A 12,337-nucleotide genomic window follows, 5' to 3' on the forward strand; every position below is an offset into this window, starting at 1 on the left:
TCCTTGAAAATCTCATTTGGTTGTCTCTTTAAATATATGTGTGTGTGTGTGTGTGTGTGTGTGTGTGTGTGTGTGTGTGTGTATGCATATATTTAAAAAGCTCTCTGAGATGCATTTGCACATTGACTTGGAAAGTCAATGAGAATGCAAAAATAATTGAACTTATGGCACCATAATTTAATTTTCAGCCTATGGTTCTTCATATTTCAGTTATTAACAGAACTATCATTACAATTTTCACTTGAGATTTTAATTGTGTAAAATGCATCAATGGGTCATAATTAACATACACACTATTTTGTTTAATACAGTATATCCACACTCATAAAAGCACTATGATCTGTGAGAAAGACAATTTGTATTTCTAATGCAGTACACAAAGCTGTGTTACAGTGTCGCGACCCCTTGCCCGCAAGGAAGACGCAACTCAGGAATCTTCTTTCAGCAGTTTATTCAGGCCCTTGATATTTTTTCTAATGTCCCTAGGATGCCCCTCCCAGCCTTAATAAAGCATCTCAAGCCCCAATGCGAAGCTGCCACGTGGAGCTTTCTCATAGGGTGTTGAAAAGCAACGCGCCAACTCTCCCTAAAAATTAGTTGTTTATCACAGGCCACAGCGGAGCCAGCACCATCTTGGAATGGCGACCATAGTCCGAAGAAACGGCTCACCACAGTTCCCCCTTTTTGTTTTACTAAGACAATACAGGCGAGAGTAGAGGTCCTATCCCACTGTGCAGAAGTGGCTGCATATGGTCCAGCCCTAAGGAGGCGCCTTCCCCAGATCCGGCCCCACAGCAGCCGACACCTTTTTTCGTGGGGCGGGGCGTGGATGTCCAACCTGCATGCAATAGGACATGCTCTCCTTGAGGTCCACTTCAAGGATCACTCAAGTGCAGTGTCTTGCCTCGCATCCTGTATTGTGACGATGGTAGACGAAGGGGGACAGCTGAGGCTGTCTTCGTAGTGCAGACAAAATTAAGTTGGCAACACCCCAAGAGAAAGGCACGAACAGTAGAGAGGGGGAGAAATTTGGTTGTAACATCTGCCATTGTTAGATAAAGGTCAAGATGTTCCTGTGGAGCACATATGTCATGGCCTTGTGAGCTGGCCACCTTGACATGCAGAACAAGGAATTGGGGGCTGGGCCCCGGGGGCCAGGGAAGGCCTGCTTTCAGCAAGTCAACCTCTCTTGCATGTCAAAGGGAATCAAGTAGCCCCTGTCTTAGGTCGTCCACCGCCCCTGCACTGCTTACCCGTCTCTGGGGAGGCCCCATTCCCCTGTCTTAGGTTGCAGTGCAAGCGTGGAAGTTGCCCGTCACTGGGTACTACAAGATCAGCTCAGCATGTTGTGGCCAACAGGACATTGTTATGGTAACCGCCTCCATAAACAGGACCCATGACCATCACCATCAAATGGCAGGTGTAGTTGGACCGTAAGATTAGCTAGCAAAGATCCTAGTGCAGAAAGGCAGGGAGGAGAGGTATGCACAGAGGAAAGATATGGTAGAAGTTCCAGCACTAGAAGAGTGACAAAAGAAGGACATGTCGATCCCAGTGCAATGTTATAATAACTTGGGGTGCAACGACCATGTCAAAGGTTTACTGTTTAAGATGCCCAAGCCAGACCTGTGGCGAGTTGCCATTTTCTAAAGCAGCAAGAGCTTGGACGAGCATTGCCTTGTCCCAAGCATTGAGGGCCTTGAGACGACAGAGAAGCCACAAACAAAGAATCACACCAAAGCAACACATAGTACCAAAAATGCCTACTCCCACCCACTCCTTAAAAAAGGAAAAGGCAGAAGATATCCAAGTGGTGAATTGACTCAAGGACACTGGTTCGACAGGGGTGCTATTTAAAACAGCAATCTGAGTTAGTTGAGACTGGATCAGGTTTTCTGCTTCCATGGACCAGGTTCCGGATAAATACTCTCTGATGATGCGGGAGGCATTTCTGGAATCATTAAATCTGACAGAGGTTATACATAAATGTGCACATTGATCAATACAACCCAAATGTACTAGGTCAGACAATTCCTCAACTTGAGCTTGAAGTAGATCTATCCTTTGTTTAGCAGCCAAAATCCCAGATAGAATGTGTTGATTAATTCTACTTTGAGATTTAAGTATGGTGGATGTTTGTTGAATAACCTGATTAATAGTGGCAGCAGTTTGTACTTGGCTGGCCATGGCTACTCCAGGTGTAACTGCTGCAACAGCAAGGCCTGTATTAGTTAACGGCCCACCTATTTCCCTACAGACTTTCATCCAGGCCTCTATGTCTTTGTTTTTATAAGTAGTAATAGCTGCTTTACATTCTTTAGTACATTGTTCAAAAACAAGTTGTTTACTCAGGGGCATTGCTCTATCGGGGTCACCAAAGATTTTTCCTGCGGCGTCCACCATCCTAGCAACAAAGTCTGAGAAACATTCTGTGGGGCCTTGTATAATTTTAGTCAAATTGCCAGACACTTCTCCTCTATTTGGGAGGGACTTCCATGCACGGATACAAATGTTACTAATATCCAGTTTGTTGCTTAGCAAACCTGCCTTGTCCCAAAAGCATATCCCAGGCAGGGCGTCCCGCTGCATGATTTTGGGCAGCTTGCTCTACTGCACCCTCTAACATAAATGCTCTCCAATCCAAGTATTTTCCTGGGAAAACACAAGCGCAGACTAGACTAGCCCAATCTGAGGGAGTCATGCAAAATCTAGTAAATCCCTCCACCTGAGTAAGGGTGAAAGCAACATCTATGCCATAAGTGTGGACGGATTCTGCCAAGGTTTTAATTATCTTAAAGTATAAAGGCTCATGATACCTTCCCCTGTTATTGTCCTGAAACACCGGGTATGCAAGCCCCATATCTGTATTGACTGTCCTCCAAACTTGCTTATGAAAAGATCTCCCGGAACTTTGGCTCCCCCCCACATACGGGGGTGGGGCAACAGGCATCATATCTTCTTCTAGATTTTCAACCTCCTCCTCCTCAGAATTCTGTTGACCGAGATTAGATCCCTCCCCCTTCTTACAGTAGGCTTGTGTGCCCTGCGTCTCCCTTTTCTTCTTTTTCATTTTTTTCTTACGTAGTTGTTGCAACAATATATCAAAGTCCTCAGAACTCTCTGAGCCGCTTGTGTTCTCAGATGTTTTGAATTTAGTCAAGTCTGGATAGAGCCTTCTTCTATTTTTATTCTTACTCTCAACACTCTCTGCCACTTCGCTATGTGACCCTTTAGATCTTTCCTCATGTAGTTGTTCAAGAACAGCCTGACCCTCACCCACAGCTTCTTGGCATTTACCATCTGTTATACATCCTCTAACCAGCTTCCATATTAGAATAATGCCATCTTTTAAAGTTCCCTGCTTATAAGCAAAGTCAAGGTCTTTTCCTAACTTGTCCCAGCTGGGAATCGTAAGACTCCCTGAAAAGGCAAACCAAGGGGCTGCGATATCAGCCTCTCTCAAAAACATCTGCAATGTGCTTTGTTTCACTTTAAGTTCCTTAGAACTCAGCAGCCCATCCAAGGCCAGCAAAATTGCCCTTGAGGAGTTAACACCCATAATGTTTTCAAAGCTATAAAGAAAGTGAAAGTACAAAAGCCCCGATCTCTCTTTATCTACAGAGGAGCGTCCCGTTTAATTATTTTTCCGCTCTCTCTTCATTTACCGAGGAGCGTTTTATTTTATTATTTTTTCCCGCTCTCTCTTTATCTACAGAGGAGCGTCCTATTTTATTATTTTTCCCCCTCCCTCTCTTTATCTACAGAGGAGCTGCCCCACTTTAATCGCGGATCCCACTTACCTGGGACTTACCGGTGTACCACCCTGACTGCTGAAAGTTCTGGTTCCCGGATTTCATCGCGACCCCTTGCCCGCAAGGAAGACGCAACTCAGGAATCCTCTTTCAGCAGTTTATTCAGGCCCTTGATATTTCTTCTAATGTCCCTCAGATGCCCCTCCCAGCCTTAATAAAACATCTCAAGCCCCAATGCGAAGCTGCCACGTGGAGCTTTCTCATAGAGTGTTGAAAAGCAATGCGCCAACTCTCCCTAAAAAGGAGTTGTTTATCACAGGCCACAGTGGAGCCAGCACCATTTGGAATGGCGACCATAGTCCGCAGAAACGGCTCACCACATTACAGTTTATGAATTTCACAGAACAAGGGAGAACTGAAAGATAAATGTTACACTGCATGCTCCTTTGGAGTTTGCCTTATTCTTACTCTTCTGTTAGAAATTGCTCATCAGCAGAGTTCATGAAATATATTTGACTACTTTTCTTGCCAACATTGCTTCTCATCTGGTTATACTCAAAACTCTAGTAGAAGTACATTTTATAGAGCTATTTCTTAGAGTTTAATCTTGAAAGAAGCACTGACCTGGTAAAGTATAGAGTAAGATTTGCATGGTTTTAGGGTCTGTGGTGAGTTGTAAGTGATATGACTGCCTGCAAATACTGTTGCTCCTTCTTAAATAATATAGAGAATGGTTAAAAATTTTTATAAGATAGTGAACAGTGTATATTTTTAATTAAAATAGTAACAGTTACATTTATGGGAACCTATAGGTGACATAAACCTTGAAATCCATTATTATATTTATCTATATATGCTCAAAGTATAAATTAAATGGATGTATGAAACCTTCATTTTATTATCAATAAATACTTATCATGAAAAAGCTCAAAATAAGACTAAAACTAGATTTTTAATGTGATGCTCCAGAGGTGAATTATAATTTAGAATTGTTTTCATTGTGATTTATTCCTCTTAGTTCTATAGGTAGGCAAGAAAGTCTTCTTATGAATTACTGTGTAAAGAAAAAAAGATGATCCCTTACAGCCCTGGTACTGATGTAGGAGACATGCTGGATCACATGGTCCCAGAAGGGTCATGGGAAGGGAAGGTGGAGATGGTCAGCATTGAGAGAGGATAGATTCCTGGATTCTGCTTACCAGACGCTCAATCCTGTGTCCTGATGACTTCCAAGCCTTTCAAGCAGTAAGGAATCTTAAAGGACACCCACCAAAGCTACTTGCCTGCTATCATAGTAATTAGTATCCTGTATACCATTTGGACAAGAAACATCAGTGGGGGTAGAGACTAGGTCATTGTTAAACTCTCCTTTATCCTATCAATTAGCAGTTTGCTTGTGAAGGTGATCCTTTCTAAGATATGTGTTATAGCATATCTGCTTTTGTCAATGATTAATTTGTTCTCTTATTCTCTCTCTTTCGGGGCCTCTTATTTTTCCTTGAGATTCTCATTTTCTAGGGGTATTATCTACTTTATTCTAATATTTACATTACTTTCTTTTCAACAAATGCTTGAGGTGATTATTTTATAAAGACTAAAGGTTTACTTTTGGCTGATAGTTTTAGAGGGTCCAGTCTATGATTTATTGGCCTCATAAATTTTGGACTTGTGGTGAGGTAGCACATTATGGCAGGGATATGTGGTGGAACAAAGCTGCTCACCTCATGACCAGGAAGTGAAAAAGGGAGGAAGAGAGGGCACACCTTCAGTGACCTGAAGACCTTCCACTAAGCCCCACCTTTTAAAGGTCTCCCTCTTCTCAAATAGCACCATATTGGGGACCAATCCTTTACCACAAGGGGCCTTTGAAAAACATTTAATATCCAAACTGTAGCATCAAGCAACATAGTAAAATTTAAAAAAAAGATATAAAATAAATTTATATCTAATAATAAGCTTTTGAAAATTAGAATCTCTCTTGTAATATAAACATATATGTATACTCACATTTTTATGCAAATAACCTGTGTCCACAAATTCACTTTTTATATGCAAACAATACATATATAGAATGTATATATGTATAGATGTAAATTTATGTGCAGGCTGAAGGGATGAAAGGCCAGTTTCAACTTGCATGGGGTTTGATATAGTAGGAACTTTCAAAGTGTTCTAGCACTTTTTTCATTTATTTCTAAAGTTGATATAGGTATATTTTTTAGTTACCTAAACTATAGTTATTTCTGTACTGTAATTCTGTGATTCTCCAAGAATGCAGATAGAAAATTCTTCTATAATTGCTTTTAGATGTATGGTTTTTGGCTAAAATATACTGTCAACACTAAAAAAAATTCACTTAGCCATTTTCCTCTATTTATTTGTGATTGTATCTATTTATCTATCAGCAAACCTTCCCCTTTCAGTGGATGGTAGCACAGGACCCCCAGTAGCCCAAGTTAGACAATGGGATCATCGTCACTCGATTCTTTTGTCTGCCTCTGTTCCCATGCCTATTCAATCTCCACCCTTTTTTTTCCACCCTCTTAGAATCTCAAATTCCTACAGTGAATATTTTGGGTACCATCCTCTCTTGTTTGAATGCTGGCATGCCTCCTGTTTATCTCTTGCCTTTACTCATCTATCCTTTCATTTTTCTGGCCATGCTGCTGTCCAAGTGGCATTTCAAAATGCAAGTCTTTTCACATGTGTCTTCAGATTAAAGGTTAAATTCATTCTCCAGGCTTCTTTCAAAGTTTGTCCCATATCTCTTCCCTCACCCTCATGTCTAGATACTGATTTCCCTAGAACTTAGTTTCTCACCCTACATCGATTAGCCTCCAGTGGAATCTCTTGCTTTGGGTCTCTTCTGTCTGGGAGAACCACCAATAATTGTCAGCTGTTGAAATCCTGTTACTTAAAAATGCCCTGGTTATGGGGCTGGGGATGTGGCTCAAGCGGTACCGCATTCGCCTGGCATGCGTGCGGCCCGGGTTCGATCCTCAGCACCACATACCAACAAAGACGTTGTGTCCACCGAGAACTAAAATAAATAAATAAATATTAAAAATTCTCTCTCTCTCTCTCTCTCTCTCTCATCTCTCACTCTCTCTTAAAAAAAATATATTAAAAAATGCCCTGGTCTTCCAGGACTCCTGCAGTGGTAAATTCATTATTTGATCCTTGTCTTTGTTACTCTCATGATTGTCAGTTACTTGTCATTTCCCACACTAGACTGAAAGCTTCTCAAGGATCAGAGTTGGGCTTTTCTTCCTGGTATCTGGAATCGGATAGAAGTTAGGAGCTCAAGAAACTTGAATGAATGAATGAATGAATGAATGAAAGAAGCAGCTTTCATATGTGCTGGGAACTGCACTGGATATTACAGACATGGAAGGGAACACAGAATTTATATTCAGATTGCAAGGGAGGGACTTCAGAGGAGGGCAGTAGAGCATGGTGAAGAAGTAAATCTAATCCATAAAGGATGCTATGGTAGAGTCAGGAGTAATTGATCTGCTGTGTATTGGATGAGAAAGGCTTCCAGGAGCTGATAATTGTGCCCTGACTTGAAGTGTTTAGGCTTGGCTACACAGTTGCTACAAAATATATTTTAAAAATTTTCAACAACTTATCCTACTATAATTTCTCAGATGATTACTTAGGATTCATTTTTTTCCATTTCCTTTTATGAAAATCATTTTGAACACAAATTTTATTTATGATGTTTTAAAAATTTTAAGGAGCCCAGAATTTATGTATGATTTAAAAACATTAGGTACTACTAAATTAATAAGATGTTTTTATTACTTCTTTTAAGCTAGAATTTATCAATTTTTTAGAGACTGGTTATTTCAATTATTTTGCAGTTGTCTGTTTTCATTATCTTTAGTAAAATACAGAATATGGAAAAGAAGATGATTTTAAAATTTGGTATTTGTTGACTGCTATGGACATTTGACAGGAAATATATTTGTAGATGGATGTGCAGTCCTTTGATCATATTATTAAAAGATGAGAATCTGTAATTATTTATCAATAATGCACAATCTAAATGGTGCTTATACCAAAATTTTCTATGTTAGAAGAGGAAGATATGTATAGGTTATTTAATTGAAATGTAAGGTAAGTCATATGATAGACTTTTATATTTAACTTCTAAATTGTGTTTTAAAGTAATGTTGATTTAGAATACTCATCATAATGATTTACCTCTTTATATTTTTGAACGCTTTTATTTTTCCAAATATACTCAGAAATTCTTAGTTGTAGTTTAAAGGCAAATTTTTACCATACAGTTCTAGTCTTCCTGCCAGTGGGAGAAGTGCTAAGATGATTCAGGGCATAGTAACATTTGACCCCTACAAAACAACCTTATGAAGTCTATGTGAACAAAATAGATGGAAGAGAAAACTGGATCTAAGTCTTTTGAACTTTGAGTGTGATGATGTAATCAGGAAGTGACAATGTCAGTACTTACATTTGTTTTCTCATCCACAAACCTTGTCGTAAATGTGTAGACTGAGTGGTAGAATTGAATGGTGCCAACTATTCTTTGTTAATTTTTTAAATTACTTGAATAGTAAAGATTTTTTTTATAACTGAACATAACTCAATTAATGGCTAAAATGTCATGTGTAGTAGGGGATCTTTAACTCGGAACAATCACATTTATTGAGGAATGTTTAGAAACTTTAATAATAGATGTTTGTACTTCTTTTTCCTTTTGTACTAGGATTGAATTCAGAGGCATTTAAGGACTAAGCCACATCCCAGCCCTATTTTGTATTTTATTTAAGAACAGGGTCTCACTGAGTTACTTAGCACCTCGCTTTTGCTGAGGCTGGCTTTGAACTTATGATTCTCCTGCCTCAGCCTCCTGAGCCTGGCTCTGTACTTCTTGAATTATAAGCAGACACTATGTCATAAACACTTAATTTTTAAATCATATGTTATATTTTGTTTTGTTTTTAAGACAGTCTTTTTTCATTCAGGACATTACTGTATAAATTTATTAATTATATGTATGTTTACATATACATATATATTACATGTATGTGTGTGTACATATATATTACAAACATATATGCATGTGTATACATACACATATATGTACATAAAATTGTTTTAATTTCACTTTAGGAAATACTGTCTAAGCATTCTCTGTGGCTTAAGGGGCTTTAAATCATTACAGAATTTAGTTTTAAACTGCTGAGAACTTTAAGTTTTTTCACTGAAACATTCTACTCACAAATTATGTGGCACTTGATAGAATCTTAACACATTTTTGTTTTTCCAAAACCTTCTTACATTGTGGCAATTGTCAAGTGCCCTAGATGATTCATAGGACAGTGTTAAATTATGTATTTTGACCTTGAGTATTTTCATTTTGTACTAAAGTTACTTTTATCTGCTTGTTCATCAAAATAAACATTGCATACTGCTTCTTGAAATTTATTTTGTTGTGCAAACATAATATATCTTTTCTGAATATTTATATTGTAACAATTTTTTACAGCTCTGTTTTATGTTTTTAGAGTCATTATCTTTTCTTATTTAACACAAGATTTCCGGGACCATTTATAATTTATTGAGGATTTGATGAGACAAGAGTTCACCTGCTGGTAGCTCTGACTCTGTAATATGGTAATATCTCAGTTCTGATTGCAGTCTCCTTCAGAAGGAATGAACTGTTATTTCAGATTGTTGAGTGAAGGTTATAAAGATGACAGGCTGCACCAGAGACATCATTCTTGAATTAGGGATCCTTGAAACAGCCTAGGTCATGTGCTTTATAACATGTCTCGCAAAAGCACTAGCAAAACCCACAATAAAATGGTGCAGATCACCAACTTTGCCAAATACAGGTCTTGATTATGTGTAGCTGATCAGTTTTTATTTTCAATGACTGATAATTATTTTCAAGTAACAAGACGAGCTTAGTAGGAGAAAATATAAATTGTTTTTATAGCAATTTTCTACTTATGATCACAGAAAGACAAAGTAAAATGTTTAGATATTTTGGAAAATTTGAATTTTCCATGATATTTTTAATCTTTCAAATTTTTTTCTTATTTTGGAACATTGTACTTGACATTTTGATATCACCTTTACTGAAGATTTATTAGTTATCATTTACAATGTTTTCAATCTTGAATGGTATTTACTGTTAACCTCAATTCACTAGAATATATTAATAGACTGTTCCGTGTAGTCTCAGAGCAGCATCAACTTGGTATCTACTGGCCTCATCCTGAATATGGGTGTCTTTTAAGTTGGCTACTGGCTTCTTGAGAAAGAATGAGAAAATGTCCCATGAGGGAGAACTTTATAAATGTCAGTTATTTATTTCATAATCCTATTTTATAGTTAACTCTAGTGATGAGATTAAGTATACCAAAATTCTGGTAAAAGAAATTTTAAAATAAAAATACATAGTCTTATCTAAGACATTGTTAGAGATATCTACGTTCTTCATAAAAATTAAAGAATAATCTTATGTATTATTTCCTTTAAGCATGTGGAGAAACTCTCTAAGAATCCAATGGCAACCTTTCCTCTCCAGGATTTCCAAATGGCTACCCTTCTTACACACACTGCATCTGGAGAGTTTCTGTGACCCCAGGGGAAAAGGTAGTTCTATTTAGTCTCATATACTGAAAAGGTTCATAATTTTCAAATATAATTTGTTTTATCTTTTGTTCTTCTTTCATTCAAGTATTCAGAAAAATAATAATGGATATTGCTCAAACTCTGGGAATTTTTGGAAGATATAATTTAAAAATTTGTAAATGCTATAAAAGGGTTGATATAATAAAATTGTATTCTCAGACATGAAATTAATTTCAAAAGCAGCATTAGAAAGAAAACTATGAAAATATGAAGAAATAAACACCTAAATGTTCAATTAAGGCAATTATAATAAAACTTAGAAACTCTTTTCAGCTATTATAAAAAAACAACAACAGTGAATACCAAACCTGTAACATGCAACTAAAGCAGTACTTTGAAGAAAATTCATGGGCTTAAATTTTTACATTAGAAAAGGATAAGACCCAAAATCAATGAGCAAGGTGTCTACATAAAAGGACTAGAAGAAAGAGCAGTAAAATGAAAGGAAAGCTATTAAGGAGGGAAATAATAAAAAGATAAACTAATGTTATGAAAATAAAGTGGTAGAAAATATGAACAAAGTTGCTAGTTTGAATTGATTTTGAAAACGGAAATAAATGGCAAGAAATCAAGAAGAATTACAGAAAGCACAATTATTTAATATTTTGAGAGATTATTGTACAATAGATGCTTTAGACACCAAAATGAAAATAAAGATATTTTGAACATTATGCCAATAATTTAAAAGTTGTCAGATGTGGGCAAATTCCTACAAAATTTTACCATGTTTTACTCAAAAGAACTAAAAGCAACAAATAATTCTGTAACCATTAAAGAAACTGAATTATTAGGTATCTTAATTATTAGGTGTTTTTTTCAGCAATGAAAAGTCATGTTCAAAGTGTTTCATTAGTAAGATAAACCCAACATTGAAGGAAGAAATAAGCATAATCATATATATATATATATATATATATATATATATATATATATACTCTTCCAGGAGATAAAGATGTACTCTTTTTTAAATTTTAAAAATTTTATTTATTCTAATTTGTTATATATGACAGCATAATGTGATTCAATTCATATTACACAACTAGAGCACAATTTTTTATGTCTTTGGTTGAACACAAAGTAGAGTCACACCATTAGTGTTTTCAAACTTGTACTTAGGGCAATAATGTCTGTCTCAATTCCAGTGTATTTCCTACCCCTTATCTCTTCCCTTCTCCTCCCACCCCTTTGCCCTATCTAAGTTAGTCTATTACCCCCACGCCCACCCCTCATCCTTATTATGAATCAGCACCCTTATATCAGAGAAGACTTTCAGCATTTGGTCTTTTGGGATTGGTTTACTTCACTTAGCATGTTATTCTCCAACTCCATCCATTTACCTACGAAATGCCATGATTTTATTCTCTCTCATTGCTGAGTAATATTCCATTGTGTATATATGCCACAATTTTTTTAAATCCATTCATCCATTTAAGGGGATCTAGGTTGGCTCCAAAATTTAGCTATTGTGAATTGTGCTGCTATAAACATTGATGTGGCTCAAAGGATTTTAAAACAGCCTGTAGTATGCTGTTTTAAAATCCTTTGAGTATAGACCCAGGAGAGGGATAGCTGGGTCAAATGTTGGTTCCATTCCAAGTTTTCCAAGGAATCTCCATAATACTTTCCATATTGGCTACACCAATTTGCAATCCCACCAGCAATGTATGAGTGTGCCTTTCCCCTCACATTCTCACCAACACTTATTGTTGTTTTTAGTCTTAACATCTGCCATTCTGATTGGAGTGAGATGAAATCTTAGAGTAGTTTTGATTTGCATTTCTCTAATTGCTAGAGACTGGAAATCCATATGAAACAGAAGGAAAACAAACCCCTATCTATCTCTTACCATGCACAAAACTCAACTCAAAATGGATCAAGGACCCAGGAATTAAACCAGAGACCCTTCACCTAATAGA

At 37.0% G+C, this 12,337-nt stretch overlaps 1 pseudogene; it reads left to right on the forward strand.

Moving 5' to 3' along the window:
• The window catches only part of LOC144256051 (tolloid-like protein 1), a 188,291-nt pseudogene that overhangs the window by 100,193 nt on the left and 75,761 nt on the right, over positions 1-12,337 (forward strand).

The sequence above is a fragment of the Urocitellus parryii genome, chromosome 7, assembly GCF_045843805.1.
Source record: "Urocitellus parryii isolate mUroPar1 chromosome 7, mUroPar1.hap1, whole genome shotgun sequence".
Lineage (NCBI taxonomy): Eukaryota > Metazoa > Chordata > Mammalia > Rodentia > Sciuridae > Urocitellus > Urocitellus parryii.